This window comes from Moschus berezovskii, chromosome X (genome assembly GCF_049115385.1).
Source record: "Moschus berezovskii isolate FMDL1 chromosome X, NW_MosBer_1.0, whole genome shotgun sequence".
Classification (NCBI taxonomy): Eukaryota; Metazoa; Chordata; class Mammalia; order Artiodactyla; family Moschidae; genus Moschus; species Moschus berezovskii.
This window is the reverse complement of record NC_142488.1, coordinates 35,247,386-35,263,583: the sequence shown is the minus strand read 5'-3', so window position 1 is coordinate 35,263,583 and position 16,198 is coordinate 35,247,386. Positions and strand designations below refer to the sequence as shown.

The window sequence follows — 16,198 nt, the reverse complement described above, 5'->3', positions numbered from 1 at the left end:
GGGCTTCATGGAGAGCACTGCCAGGAAACCCTGCCCCGAGGCCTTTCGAGTCTGTATTTGGGAGGTGAAGCTATTTTCCACCCCTACAGATGTCTCACACAGGGTGTTCCAGGCCTTTCTGAGCCACTCTTGTTGTTCCTTTCTCTAAATACTGTTTTCCAAAGGTGAAGAATTCCTTGGGGAAGGAGGTGTTAAGCGCACGGCGTGATGTGTGGTGTAGGAGACACAGAGGCCTCGGACTCCCTCCAGTTTACAGACCTCACAGTCCAGTTTGGAAGACAAAATGGTACCATCCTTGGACCATCTCTTTAGCTCTGGACCAGCATCCTCCTCTTCTAGGCAGCTGCCTCACACAAACTCTTCCTCCACTGATGGGGTTCCAGGGGGTGCCCTTGTTCTTACACGACCCACATCTTCTCACCACAGGGGTCAGCCAGTCTCACTCCCACCGCTTATGCCTCCTGTTGCTGGCTGAAGGCTGAGCACCTGAGGACCAGCGTGGGTTTGTTCCCCAGCACTGAGGGAAATGGAAAAACTTATTCCTTGTGCTTCATGTGTCCTCAAGGGATTTTTTCTTCCACTTGCCATGAGGGAAAAGTGGAGGAGGATTGATATATACTATTGATGAATGTAGCAAAAGAATTGGAGAATGATGATTCAGCTGTATCTAGACTTTTTTAACCTCTAGGTCTGCATTTTCACCAAGAGGAAATGCTACAGGACTACAGTAGCTTATAACCTGTAGTCATCCAGAATTTGCTTCCTGGCTAACTAGTTAGGGTATGCTAACTGCTGCAACAATTATTCTGAGTCTGATTAGCTTAACACAGTACATTTTTTACTTTCTGTTCTTACCAAGATACAGTGCACACTGGTGGGGCAGACAATGGGGAGTCTCCTTATGTCATTTAAAGGCTCAGGAAGGGAAACGATATGAGAGAAGCTCTGAGATAACTGTGGACCCGCTCTGCAGAAGAGCAAGGAACAAAACAAAAAGCCATAATCAATCTAGAAGTGATACAGGAAAGTTGCTTTTGGCATTTCGGATGGTTCTTATCTGCAAGCTCTAAACCACGTATCCCAGAGAAGACGGCTCCCTAATTGAGACGCTCCACCCTCCCATTCAGAAAAGACTAATAGTGGAATGGATGTCGCAACTGTAACTCAGATCCGGGCTGATTTCCGAGACTAATCAAATGAGTCCTTGACTCCCAAATATGGATGCACAAATGCTTACCAGACATGTGAGGAAACTGGAAGAGAAGATCATGATGAATAAACTCAGAATTATTCCTGGAGAATAAATATACTACAGGAAACAGAACACAACATTACCAAATATCCACATTTATATACTCAGAATTGTAAAGACGACAGTGGGTTTATAAAATGACAGCATGCTATAAAAGAGAGCAATCAGAGAATAAGAGAAATTCCTTGGGAAAAAACTATTACGGTCAAATTAAAAACTTAGTAGATGTGAAGCACTCAGCTCAAAGCAGCTGTGCCTCACCCTGGCTTTGATAGACAGCAGTCTCGCCCTGCCCACGGATCCTGCCCACCCACGTGACCTCTTCTTTAACCAATCTCAAGCCCAGGACCTGACCCCGCCCAGCAGACGCCATTACCCGCCCATCCCAGAGCCCGCACCCTGCCACCTGCTTTCTGGCCCAGAGACCGCCTCTGGCCACACACATCGTCCACCATGGGAAGGCTCCGAGGAGGCCGCTGGCGCTCGCGCCCCCGCCGATGCCAGCCCCGCATACCCACTGACCCACCCCCCATTCCCTGGGCCTTGGAGTTGCCCGTCATGCTGCCCACACCACCCTCGCAGGTACTTCAGAACTACTCCCCCGAGTGTGAGGCCGCGGTCAACAGCCACGCCGCCCTGGAGCTCCATGCCTCCTTCCAGTGCCTGGCCGTGGCTTTCTACCTCGACCGTGATGATGTGGCCTTGAAGTATTTCTCCCGCTTCTTCCTGCTTCGCTCCCATGAGCACAGCAAGACAGCTGAGAGCCTGATGTTCCTGCAGAACCGGCGTGGGGGCCGCGTCTCCTTCCTCGACATCAGAAAGCCCGAGAACCAAGAGTGGGAGAGTGGGCTCCAGGCCATGCAAGACACCCTGCAACTGGAGAAGTCCGTCAACCAGAGCCTGCTCAACCTGCACAAGCTGGCCACTGACAGCAGCGACGCCCACCTGTGCCACTTCCTGGAGACCGGCTACCTGGACCAGCAGGTCAAGTTCATCAAGGAGCTTGGGGACCATGTCAGCAACCTGAGCAACATGGGGTCCCTGGAAGGCGGCCTGGCAGAGTACGTCTTTGACAAGCTCACCCTGGGTTACGGCGACAGGGAGGACTGAACCTGGACTGGACTTTCCCCCGAGTCGTGGATGACTGCCCAAGGTCACCCTCTCTGCCATGCAGACCACAGTATTGCCCGTGCAGAAAAAGTTTACTTAAGTTTTCCTTCTTTCAGTGTTGCCAGTTCTTCCAATAAATTGCTTCCTAAAGAAATAAATGTCCCTCGTTGATTCATGCGTGCAAACCCTTAACCTTTTAAGTTTTAAAACAGGTATCCAGGAGTCTCTTGAGCTACCAATGCCCTGTCCACAGGCAGTTCAGGATCTCCACAGAGGGAGGGAGAAGGGGATCCATGGGACCCTGAAAAATAAAAACGTACCTTGCCTGGACTTCCCTGGTGGCTCAGACAGTAAAGAGTTCACCTGCAACAGGAAATCTGGGTTCAATCTCTGGGTTGGTAAGATCTCTTGGAGGACGAAATGGCAACCCACTCCTGTATTCTTTCCTGGAGAATCCCACGGACAGAGGAGCCTGGTAGGCTACAGTCCATGGGCTCACAAAGAGTGGGACTCGACTGAGTGACTAAGCACACACACATGCTAATAAACACTATGGTACATGGGGTGGGGGTGGGTGAGGTGCGGCCCTGGTGAATGTAGGTGCTTGTGAATAGAATAACTATAAAAATATGGCCTGAAAATCATGATTGGGGTTGATCTCCAGAAATAGTGAAGGGGATAAGATTGGGAAGGGACTGAAATAAAGCGGTCTTCATTTTGTTTGAAGCAGAGTTCTGGGTAGCAAGATGGGGGTCCTGGATGCTGGCATAGCAGAGTCCCTCTCTGACAAGCTCACCCTTGGCTACAGTGACACTCAAGTGTAGGAGGGCTGGCTTTCCTACAGACACTTCCTGTGGTCACCACTGTTGAGCATGGATGCTGTAGCCTGTGATTTTTTTACTTGAACAGTACCACATTGCAGTAAAGTAATTGTTCCACTCAAAATTTACCTCAATAGAAGGGCTGAAAAATATAACCTCATGGATGAAGGTCAATTTGTGATATTGAGTATAAAGTAAAATGAATCCCTGTGAATGTGAAGTCAGTGGTTCCAGGGGCACTGAGGAATGTAGAGGGGGAAGGCTTGAAGCTTGGAGACCAGTCAGTACATATCATAGCTGGTCCAGGACAATGGTGGTTGAAATGGAGACGAGGCTGAAAAAAAATGAAGAGATATAGACACATTGCAGATGGATTTGGATACTTCAGCAAGATTTCCTCATGGAGCAGAGAGGAAGAATGAGATATGAAGAAGATAATCTAACTTTTAATTTAGCCTGGGTTGATGGTGGTGCTAATTATTAATTTGGAGTCTTTTGTCAGGGTCACAGCTGGGATGGAAGGGTGGAGAAGATATGTCATGTAAAATCTGAGATGCATATTAGACATCCAAGTGGAACTGTCATGCAGGAAGTCAGAAAAATGAATTTGGAGTTCAGGGTGTACAACAGCTTTAGAAAAAGACCTATGGGAGAAATCAACCTATATAGATTGTGTTGCAGTCATGGGAATGAAAAACCTCACTGGAGAGTGGACAAGGAGTATGGCAGAGCCCAAGCACAGGGTAACTAACATGTAGAAGGAGGGCTGAGGTGATGGAAAACCCAGAGGGGTGCTGACCTCACCATCACTATTAGCTCACTGCAGACTGTGCCCACCTGTGCCGACACACAGTGGGCCCCAAATCAGCCTGTTCCTGACCTCAGTGTGGCTCCTGGTTTCTCCTTTCAGAATGGGGAGAAGAATGAACTTTTCATGACCATGTAGGAAGAAATTTCCCAGTTTAAAAAAAAAAAACAGAATTCTTAAAATGATAGGGACTTCCCTGGTGGTCCAGTGGTTAAGAAGCTACCTTCCAGGGGATATTGGTTCTATCTCTGGCCTGGAAGCTAAGATCCCACATGCCTCAGGAGAACTAAGGCCACGTGCAGCAACAAAGACCCAGCACAGCCAAGAAAATCATAGTTTTGTTTTCTCCTGTTCCCCTTTAAAAATTTAGCCTCTTGGTCAAGTCTATTCATCATGCCTAAGAAAAACACTCAAAATATGTTTCTTCTGTGCCTAGGTGTGGTTAATAAGATAAAAGTTAAAATTTTATAGATTTTGTGTGCCTTATCATGGACACATGGTCAATCTGAGTCTAAAGTTTGCAAACTACTTTCAAAATTTACTAATATATGAACAAGCTTAGCTAGAAAGGAATTAACTTTCCCATTTCACCATGACTGCACTTGAATATTTTCTTCAAATGAGGATTAAGTCTCTTCAGTTAAGTTTCCAGAAAATGTGCTTGTTCCTTTGTTCTTAGACAACCGCTGTCCTTTCACTCTGTTCCTTTCTCTGCTCATGTTGAGGATCTCTCCTCTCTCTGATGGGCGTTCCCTGGTGGATCAGATGGTAAAGAATCCGCCTGCAATGCAGGAGACCTGGGTTTAATCCCTGGGTCAGGGAGATCCCCGGGAGAAGGGAATGTTTACCTACTCTAGTGTTCTTGCCTGGAGAATTCCATGAATAGAGGAGCCTGGCGGGCTACAGTCCATGGGGTCACAAAGAGTTGGACATGACTGAGTGACTAACACTTTCATTTTCCTCTCTCTGACAATGTCTCAGCTTCTACATAAGTCAATAAACTGTTCTCCTCCAGACAGAAGGAAGCACTGGGTGAGCAGCTGTTGGTGTTTGTAACTAGAAATTGAGTGAAGAGCCTTCTTTTTTTTTAAAAAAAAAAAAATATATATATATTCTTTATTTTTGGCTGTGCTGGGAGTTCATTACTGCACAGGCTTTTCTCTAGTTGCGGTATGTGGGTTTCTTACTGTGGTGGCTTCTCCTGTTGCAAACCACGGTCTCGAGGTGCTTGGACTTCAGTAGTTGCCTCTGGCTCTAGAGCACAGATACAGCAGTTGTGATGTGTGGCCTGAGTTGCTCTGCGAAATGTGGGATCTTCCGGGATCAGGGAACAACTCCATGTTTCATGCTTTGGCAGGAGGATTCTTTACCACTGAGCCACCAGGGAAGCCTGAAGATCCTTCTTACTCTCCTGTTTTCGAGTAACAGTTCGGTGTTGTGGATTCTTCCCCATGGATGGCCTGGGTTCAAATCCCAGTCTAGCCACTTACTAAATTGAGTGAATTGGGACATGTTAAGTACCTTTTCTGTGCCTCTGTTTTCTCACATGTAAAATAGGAATCATAAAACTGCTGCTTAAAAGATTAGATGATTTAGCACATTTTAAATGCTTAGAACAGTGGCTGGAACATAATAAGTACTTTGTGTAGCCATCTTTTCTCATCATGACCATGGTCATCATCATACACTACTTCTAAGTTCCTTTGTGGTGTTTATACTTCAGAGAAAGCATTTTTTATTTATCTTTTCTTTGCCACAGGGGGTCTCTTGCATTTTTAACAATCATGTCATGGTACTAACTGAAAGGGAAAAATCCTTTGTAACTGCTTGATTGTCAAATGCTACCCTAGGAATCAGGAGAACAGATTGCTCTTTTCACTGCTGCAGACTCAGGCCCAAGATTGAAGGCAAGCTGCCGGGTGACAAGTTTTCTTGGCAATGCCTCTGCCACTTTCTGTTTCAACTAGCTTTTCCTTTAAATCGGCCCCCAGAACACTTTTTGCCTCTTTTTCTACAACTCAGGTTGCCTGAGCCTCCTCTTTCCATCATGAGCTACAGTTCACTCCTCACAGGTGGGAAACATAGGAAAGATGTAGAGGTAATCCTGATCCCATCTATGATGGTGGGAGAGGAGTAAGTCGGGGTGTGTGGAATGGGAAGAGAAAATCACCTTCAGTTCAGTTCAGCTCAGTCGTGTCTGACTCTTTGCGACCCCATGAATCACAGCACGCCAGGCCTCCCTGTCCATCACCAACTCCCGGAGTTCATTCAAACTCATGTCCATCGAGTCGGTGATGCCATCCAGCCATCTCATTCTCTGTCGTCCCCTTCTCCTCCCGCCCCCAATCCCTCCCAGCATAGAGTTACTGATAAAATAATGAAACTTGATAAATCACCATGCACTTTGCCATCGAGGGTTACAAGCTTTGCTGTACACTGGAATCGCCTATAGAGCTTTTAAAATGCTGGCTGCCCCAGACACATCCCAGACCAATTACATGAGTCCCTGGGGCAGGACCCAGACATCCCAGGCAGCTAAAGCCAGCACGAGCACCTTGCTCCTCAAACTGTGCTGTGCGAACCAGCAGTGGCCACGTCGCCTGACAGCCTGTAGCTCCCTCCTCTGGAGAGCCCTTGGCGGGAAGCCGGCCGCTGTGTGAGTAGGTGGCTGCGGCGGCGCCCCGGCCAGTGAGCCGCTCCCAGGGCGATGGGGCCGGCAGCCTGGGCCACGGCGAGGCGACGGTGACCGCGGGGCACCGGTCCTCCAGCTCCGCGGCCGCAGCCCCTGGCCCCGGAGGCGAGGCGGCCGGGCCCCCTCAGCATACGAAGCAGCGGCGGCGTCAAAAGCGGCCCAGAGGCAGCGGCGAGGGTGGTGGCAGAGGCCGGGGCCATGGCGGCGGCAGCAGCAGCAGCAGGTGCAGGAGCGGCGGCCCAGCGCGGAAGCCGACGCGGAGCCGGGAGCGATGCTCGAGGCTGCCCCGCGGTCGGCCCCCGTCTCCTCCTGCCCAGAGAGTCAGGCGACGGCGGCGGCGGCAGCAGCGAAGACGACGACGGTCCTCTATGGAGCGCGAGAACTTCTTGGCCAACAGGATGCTGCTGAGAGCGTGCCAAGGTGGGTGCACAGTGGCGCCCCGACCCCTCCCGGGTCCTGAGCCCGAGCAGCACCAGCCCTGCAGGGAACAGCGACCTTCCCGCGGCCCCCGGATCCCAGCCACTGGACTACCAGGGAAGTCCCCTGAGTTTTTTTTTTTTTTTTTTTTATTGTAACGTAAGTGCCTGATCTTAAGCTGTTGATTGCCAAGGCATCCACATCACAGACAGCTGTCTTAAATAAACACAGTGCCAGCTACTAGACTAGATGAAAGCCAGGCTTCACCATCACAGAAGTTTCCTTTGTTTTAGAGCTCCCCGGTTGACTAGGATAACTGACCATCTGACCAGTTGGTTTTGCCTTCTGACATTTTAATTCATGATCATGTTTTAAATGCACCAAGAAAGACTAAATCACGCTAGGCATCCCATTCTAGACCCCAATAAAAGCGACCCAGGTTGCACATGTACTCACTTTCTACCCATGACATGGCTGTGCAGCCCGAGGCATGCCGTGTATCCTCCAGGACCTGTGAGTAATAAGCCATGTTTTCTTTACAGAGTTCCCTAAGGGTTGTTACTGAGGTACCTCTTGCAATCAAAATAAGAACCACAAGGCGGGGGAGGGGGGGTGAAATCACAATGAAAATAATGGAAGTGTTAGTCATTCAGTAATGTCGGACTCTGTAAGAACCCACTGACTATAGCCCGCCAGGCTCCTCTGTCCATGGGATTCTCCAGGCCAGAATACTGGACTAGGTAGCCATTCCCATCTCCAGAGGATCTTCCAGATTCAGGGATCGAACCTGAGTCCTTTACTCCCAAATATGAATGGACAAATGTTTACGAGATATGTAACGGAAGTGAAAGAGATCATGATGAATAAACAGAACTATTTTTGGAAAAAGAAACAAATATACAAATATACTACAAGAAACAGAAGATAACGTTACCCAAAAAATCGAAATTCATATTCTCAGAACTGTAAAGATGACACTGGGTTTATAAAATGGGAACAGGGTGCTATAAAAGGAAGCAATTAGAGAAGAGAAAGTCCTTGGAAAAAAAGTATTACGGCAAAATTAAAAACTTACTTGATGCAAAGTCCTGGAGTGCTGTGATTCATGGGGTCGCAAAGAGTTGGACACTACTGAGCGACTGAACGACTGAACTGAGTGACTGACGCAGCTCAAAGCGGCTCTGCCTCACCTCGCTTTGCTAGACAGAGCTCTCGCCCCGCCCTCGGATCCCGCCCACAGATCCCGCCCACCCACGTGACCTCTTCCTAACCAATCCAAGCCCAGGCACTGACCCCGCCTAGCGGACGCCATTACCCGCCCATCCCAGAGCCCGCACCCAGACACCTGCCGTCTGCCCCAGAGCCCGCATCCGGCCTCTCATATCATCCACCATGGGAAGGTTCCGAGAAGGCTGCCGGCGCCCGCGGCCCCGCCGATGCTGGCCCCACACTCGCATCATCCGAGCCACCATTGCCTCGGTCTTGGAGTTGCCCGCCATGCTGCCTACACCACCCTCGCAGATGCGGCCGAACTACCGCCCTGAGTGTGAGGCCGCGATCAACCGCCACACTGCCCTGGAGTTCCACGCCTCTTTTCAGTGTCTGGCTATGGCCTTCTACCTCGACCGTGATGACGTGGCCCTGAAGCATCTCTCCCGCTTCTTCCTGCTCTGCTCGCATAACCACAGCAAGACAGTCGAGGGCCTGATGTTCCTGCAGAACCAGCGTGGGGGCCGCATCTGCTTCCTTGACGTCAGAAAGCCGGAGACCCAACAGTGGGAGAGAGGACTCCAGGCCATGCAAGACACCCTGTACCTGGAGAAGTGCGTCCACCAGAGCCTGCTCAACCTGCACCAGCTGGCCACCGACAGCAGCGATGCTGACCTGTGCCACTTCCTGGAGACCAGCTACCTGAACCAGCAGGTCAGGTTCATCAAGGAGCTGGGGGACCATGTCAGCAACCTGAGCTACATGGGGTTCCAGGAAGGAGCCTTGGCAGAGTACTTCTCTGACAGGCTCACCCTGGGTGACGGAGACAAGAAGGACTGATCCTGGACTGGACTTTCCCCTGAGTCGTGGGTGACTGCCCAAGGTCACCCTCTCTGCCATGCAGTCTGCAGTATTGCCCTTGCAGAAAAAGTTAACTTACGTTTTCCTTCTTTCAGTGTTGCCAGTTCTTCTAATAAATTGCTTACTAAAGAAATAAAGGTCCCTTGTTGATTCATGGGGCAAACCTTTAATCTTTTAAGTTTTAAAACAGGTATCCAGGAGTCTCTTGAGCTACCAATTCCCTGTCCACAGGCAGCTTAGGATCTCCACAGATGGAGGGAAGAAGGGGATCCATGGGACCCTGAACAATACAAAATGTGCCTTCCCCTAATATACAATGTGGTATATGGGGTGGGGGTGGGTGAGGTGAGGCTCTGGTGAATGTTGGTGACTGTGAATAGATGAGCTATAGAAATATGGGCAGAAAATCATGATTGGGGTTGATCTCCAGCAACAGTGAAGGGAATGGGATTGGGAAGGGAATGAAATAAAGTGGTCTTCATTTAGTTTGGAACAGACTTCTGGGTAACAATGTGGGGGCCCTGGATGCTGGCATAGCAGAGTCCCTCTCTGACAAGCTCACCCTGGGCTACAGTGACAATCTAAGTGCAGCAGGGTTGGCTTTCCTAGAGACACACATCCTGTGGTCACCACTGTTGAGCATGGATGCTGCCCTTACAAAACATCCATGTGTGATTTTTACTTGAACTGTACCACCCTGCGATAAAGTAACATGGTACCACTCAAAATTTACCTCAATTCTATTGAGGGCGATTCTGTATAGCCCTTCTAGTGTGAAAAATATAAGCTCACGGATGAAGGTCAATTTGTGATATTGAATATACAGTAAAATGAAGCCCCCTGAATATGAAGTCAGTGGCACTGGCTGCATTGAGGAATGTAGAGGGGGAAGGGTGGAAGCTGGGAGACCAGTTAGTAGGCATCACAGCTGGTCCAGGTGAAAGACGATGGTGGTTTTACTGCAGTGGAGGATGAAGAAATGAAGAGATGCAGACACATGGCAGATGGATTTGCATACATCAGCAAGGTTTCCTCATGGACCAGAGAGGAAGAGTGAGATATGAAGAAAGAAGTCTAATTTAGCCTGGGTTGATGGTGGTGCCCTTTTATCAATTTGGGGTCTTTTGCCAGGTGCACAGCTGGGATGGAAGGTTGGAGAAGCCATGTCGTTTCAAATCTGAGATGCATATTAGACATCCAAGTGGAACTGTCATGCAGGTAGCCAGAAAAATAAATCTGGAGTTCAGAGTGGATGTCAGCTTTAGAAACAGACCTATGGGAAATATCATGATGCCTATATAGATTGTGTTGTGGTCATGTGAGTGGAAAAGCTCACTGGAGAGTGGACCAGGAGTATGGCAGAGCCAAAACCCAGGGTAACTAACACATAGAAGCAAGGCTGAGATGATGAAACACCCAGTGGGGTGCTGACATCTCCATGACCATTAGCTCGCTGCAGAATGTGCCCACCTGTGCCCATACCCCGTCACCCCAAATCAGCCTGTTCCTGACCTCAGTGTGGCCTCCTGGGGTCTGCATTCAGACTGCGGAGAAGACTGAACTTTTTATCTTTTTGTGACTTTGTAGAAAGAAATTTTCCAGTTTAAAAAAAAAAAAAGATTTACTAATTCAGACTTACATTGAAGAAAGTAGGAAAAACCACTAGATCTTTCAGATATGACCTAAATCAAATCCCTTATGATTATACAGTGGAAGTAAGAAATAGATTTAAGGGTCTAGATCTGATAGATAGAGTGCCTGATGAACTCTGGACGGAGGTTCGTGACATTGTACAGGAGACAGGGACCAAGACCATCCCCATGGAAAAGAAATGCAAAAAAGCAAAATGGCTGTCTGAGGAGGCCCTACAAATAGCTGTGGAAAGAAGAGAAGCGAAAAGCAAAGGAGGAAAGGAAAGATATAAGCATCTGAATGCAGAGTTCCAAAGAATAGCAAGGAGAGATAAGAAAGCCTTCCTCAGTGATCAATGCAAAGAAATAGAGGAAAACAACAGAATAGGAAAAACAAGACATCTTTTCAAGAAAATTAGAGATATCAAGGGAACATTTCATGCAATGATGGGCATGATAAAGGACAGAAATGGTATGGACCTAACAGAAGCAGAAGATATTAAGAAGAGGTGGCAAGAATACACAGAAGAACTGTACAAAAAAGATCTTCACGACGAAGATAATCACGATGGCGTGATCACTCACCTGGAACCAGACATCTTGGAATGTGAAGTCAAGTGGGCCTTAGAGAGCATCACGACGAACAAAGCTAGTAGAGGTGATGGAATTCCAATTGAGCTATTTCAAATCCTGAAAGATGATGCTATGAAAGTGTTGCAGTCAATATGCCAGCAAATTTGGAAAACTCAGCAGTGGCCACAGGACTGGAAAAGGTCAGTCTTCATTCTAATCCCAAAGAAAGGGAATGCCAAAGAATGCTCAAACTACCGCACAATTGCACTCATCTCACACGCTAGTAAAGTCATGCTCAAAATTCTCCAAGCTAGGCTTCAGCAATATGTGAATCGTGAACTTCCAGATGTTCAAGCAGGTTTTAGAAAAGGCAGAGGCACCAGAGATCAAATTGCCAACATCCGCTGGATCATGGAAAAAGCAAGAGAGTTCCAGAAAAACATCTATTTCTGCTTCATTGACTATGCCAAAGCTTTTGACTGTGTGGATCACAATAAACTGTGGAACATTCTGGAAGAGATGGGAATACCAGACCACCTGAGCTGCCTCTTGAGAAACCTGTATGCAGGTCAGGAAGCAACAGTCAGAACTGGACATGGAACAACAGAGTGGTTCCAAATAGGAAACTGAGTACATCAATGTTGTATATTGTCACCCTGCTTATTTAACTTATATGCAGAGTACATCATGAGGAACGCTGGGCTGGAAGAAGCACAAGCTGGAATCAAGATTGCTGGGAGAAATACCAATAACCTCAGATAGGCAGATGACACCACCCTTATGGCAGAAAGTGAAGAGGAACTCAAAGTCCTCTTGATGAAAGTGAAAGAGGAGAGTGAAAAGGTTGGCTTGAAGCTCAACATTCAGAAAACGAAGATCGTGGCATCTGGTCCCATCACTTCATGGGAAATAGATGGGGAAACAGTGGAAATATTATCAGACTTTATTTTTTTGGGCTCCAAAATCACTGCAGATGCTGATTGCAGCCATGAAATTAAAAGACGCTTACTCCTTGGAAGGAAAGTTATGACCAGCCTAGATAGCATATTAAAAAGCAGAGACATTACTTTGCCAACCAAGGTCCGTCTAGTCAAGGCTATGATTTTTCCCGTGGTCATGTATGGATGTGAGAGTTGGACTGTGAAGAAAGCTGATCACCGAAGAATTGACACTTTTGAACTGTGGTGCTGGAGAAGACTCTTGAGAGTCCCTTGGACTGCAAGGAGAACCAACCAGTCCATTCTAAAGGAGATCAATCCTGGGTGTTCATTGGAAGGAGTGATGCTAAAGCTGAAACTCTAATACTTTGGCCACCTCATGCAACGAGTTGACTCACTGGAAAAGAGTCTGATGCTGGGAGGGATTGGGGGTGGGAGGAGACAGGGACAACAGAGGATGAGATGGATGGATGGCATCACCGACTCAATGGAGGTGAGTTTGAGTGAACTCCAGTAGTTGGTGATGGACAGCGAGGCCTGGTGTGCTGTGGTTCATGGGGTCGCAAAGAGTCAGACACGACTGAGCAACTGAACTGAACTGAAGAAATGATAGGGACTTCCCTGGTGGTCCAGTGGTTAAGAAGCTGCCTTCCAACACAGGTGATATGGGTTTGATCTCTGGTCCGGGAATTATGATCCCACATGCCTCAGGAGAACCATGTGTAGAAACAAAGACCCAGCACAGCCAAAAATATATATATATATTTTTTTCCTCTTCCCCTTTAAAAATTCAGCCTCTGGGTCGACTCTGTTTGATCAGATGAAGTCTCTACACATGTAAACCCTAATATTGCCTTCGGCTAACAGAAACACTCAAAATATGTTATTCTGTGCCTGCTGCTGCTGCTGCTGCTGCTGCTGCTAAGTCACGTCAGTCGTGTCCGACTCTGTGTGACCCCATAGATGGCAGCCCAACAGGCTCCTCTGTCCCTGGGATTCTCCAGGCAAGAACATTAGAGTGGGTTGCCCTTTCCTTCTCCAAGGCATGAAAGTCAAAAGTGAAAGTGAAGTCGCTCAGTTGTGTCTGACTCTTAGCGACCCCATGGACTGTAGCCTACCAGCCTCCTCTGTCCATGGGATTCTCCAGGCAAGGTGCCTAGGTGTGGTTAATAAGGCAAAAGTTAAAATTTTACAGATCTTGCCTGTCTTATGGTCCTTGATAAGAGATGGTCCTCAGATTGATACATGGTCATCTGAGTCTCCCTAAAGTTTGCAAACTGCTTTGAATATTTACAACTATTCCTCCTTGTAGCTCAGACTGTAAAGAATCTGCCTACAATGCAGGGAATCTGGGTTTAGTCCCTGACCCAGGGAGAAGGGAATGTCCACCCAGGGTTCTTGCCTGGAGAATTCCACGAACAGAGTAGCCTAGCAGGCTACAGTCCATGGGGTCCCAAACAGTCAGACAGGACTGAGTGACTAACACTTTCATTTTCCTCTTTCTGACAATGTCACAGATCCTACATATGTCAATTAACTGTGCTCCGCTAGATAGAAGCAAGCACCAGGTGAGTAGCTGTTATCTTTATAACTAGAAATTGACTTTTTGGTTGTACTAGGGCTTCGTTACTGTGCAGGCTTTTCTCTAGTTGCGGTATGTGGGTTTCTTACTGTGGTGGCTTCGCCTGTTGCACACCATGGGCTCGAGGCACTTGGACTTCAGTAGTTGGGACACATGGGCTCAGCCGTTGTGGTTCCCCGGCTCTAGAGCACAGGTTCAGCAGTTGTGATGTGCGGCCTGAGTTGCTCTGCGAAATGTGGCATCTTCCTGGATCAGGGATCAAACCCAGGTCTCCTGCTTTGGCAGAAGGATTCTTTACCACTGAGCCACCAGGGAAGCCTGAAGATCCTTATTATGCTCCTGTTTTGGAGAAACAGTCTGGTGTTGTGGATTCTTCCACATAGATGGCCCGGGTTCAAATCCCATTCTAGCCACTTACTAAATTGATGGCACTGGGGAATGTTAATTACCTTCTCTGTGCCTCTGTTTTCTCATACGTAAAATAAGGATCAAGAAACTATTGCTTAAAAGAGTAGATGGTTTATTATACAGTAAATGATTCATTTAAATTTAAACATATTTAAAATTAGTATCTTTTACATTGCCCTCAGGCAGGGCAGTATCAAATGAAACAAGTTCCCAAGGCGCTAGATGACCAAGGTCAACCCAGGGCATTCGTACATTTACACTCTACATTTTCTACCTCATATCTTATAAAATTGGCGGTGGGGGCGGTGGGGGGGGGCGGTGCGGAGAAGCATATGTAGGGCAAAGCTTTCTGTATTGGCTGGAATGCCCTATTCCCTTACTGGGGGAAGATCTAACAAAGTTAAATGCCCAAGTGACTTTCTCACCAGAAAAAGTAGATGCTAAAGTACTTCTAGGTCAAGCCTGAACACTCCAAGCTGTGCTATGACAATGGAGAGACAAACTTCAACCAGAAGTCCCTGAAGAAATTCTACAAAAGGTAAGAGCTGATGCTTGAGTTGAGGGGAGACCAGTAAGAGCTAAGACCGCTGACCCATTAGTAGGAAAACTCCACCCCGGTGCCAGTGTCAGAAATGAAAAAGCAATAACCTTTAAACAGGCATGTGAAGTATAATGCCTCTGACAACCACCTTTATTAAATGGCAATTAATCCAAACTCAGTAGTGTAGTGTTAGTGGTTCAGTCGTCTCTGACTCTTTACAACCTCATGGACTGTAGCCCACCAGGCTCCTCTGTTCATGGGATTCTCCATGCAAGGATACTGGAGTGGGTAGCCATTCCCTTTTCCAGAAGATCTTCCTTACCCAGGGATCGAACCTGGGTCTCCAGCATTGCAGGCAGATTCTCTACCATCTACGGTACCAGGGAATCCCCTTATCAAACTTATCAATATCAATAAAATACTCCAATACTGCCAGTATAAAAGCCAGGGGCCACAGATTATTGTTTGCATGGGATCTGAGACCCATTAACTAAATTGTACATGATATATGTCCCATAGTGCCAAATCCTTATACTTTTGCTTACAGTGTTATCCGGAGACTTTTCTGCTTTACAATCTGGACCTAAAAGATCCCTTTTACTGCATACCACTCAGTCGTGAGGCCTAGGAACTGTTGCCTTTGAATGAGATGATCCAGAGACTAATATGAAACAATCTTATTGTTGGATGGTGCTCTCACAAGGATCGAAGAATGCCCCCGCCATCTTCTCGAAAAGCCTTAACCAAGGACTCAAGGGACCGCCAACTAAATGAAGGAGTTGTACTGCAATATGTGAATAATATACCTAATGGCTAGTAAAACGAAGGAAGCTTCAGGCCAAAATACAATCCTTACTTTCAGCTTTCTTGCAGACTGGGGATATAAAGTCTCCTTGGGAAAAGTGAAAACTTCTCAACTAACTGTAAAATATCTATGACAAAGAAACATATTTGAAATTGAAGGGAGGCATTAGAGGGACTGCGTTGATCACCAGAAGGCAATCATGAGGATTTTAGGAATGGCTGGGCTTTATAGTATTTGGGTCCCTAACTTTGGGATCATGGTAAACCCCTATATGACACTCTTAAAGGAAATGACATTGAGCCACTAAGATAGACTGCAGAATGCCATTAGGCCTTTCTGTACAATTCAGTCAAGTCCATTCTAGCAGATGTGACCTGACAATCCAGATACAGAAATGCTTACAAATGGGAGCAGCTTCATGGACAGGGGACTCTTTGGTATGCAACAGTAACTCATCAGGAAGTCCTAGAAGCAGAAATCCTCCTCCAGGAAGGTCTGCCCAGAAGGCAGAGCAAATAACCTGCATGAGAGCCCTGCACCTTGGAGTTAA

General features: G+C 47.4%; 2 pseudogenes; both read left to right on the top strand.

The window, feature by feature from the left end:
* The first annotated feature begins 1,795 nt into the window (after window positions 1-1,795).
* On the top strand, window positions 1,796-2,362 carry LOC129564524 (ferritin heavy chain pseudogene; annotated as a pseudogene).
* Window positions 2,363-8,389: 6,027 nt separating this feature from the next.
* LOC129535033 (ferritin heavy chain pseudogene) lies at window positions 8,390-9,149 on the top strand (annotated as a pseudogene).
* The last annotated feature ends 7,049 nt before the right edge of the window (window positions 9,150-16,198 follow it).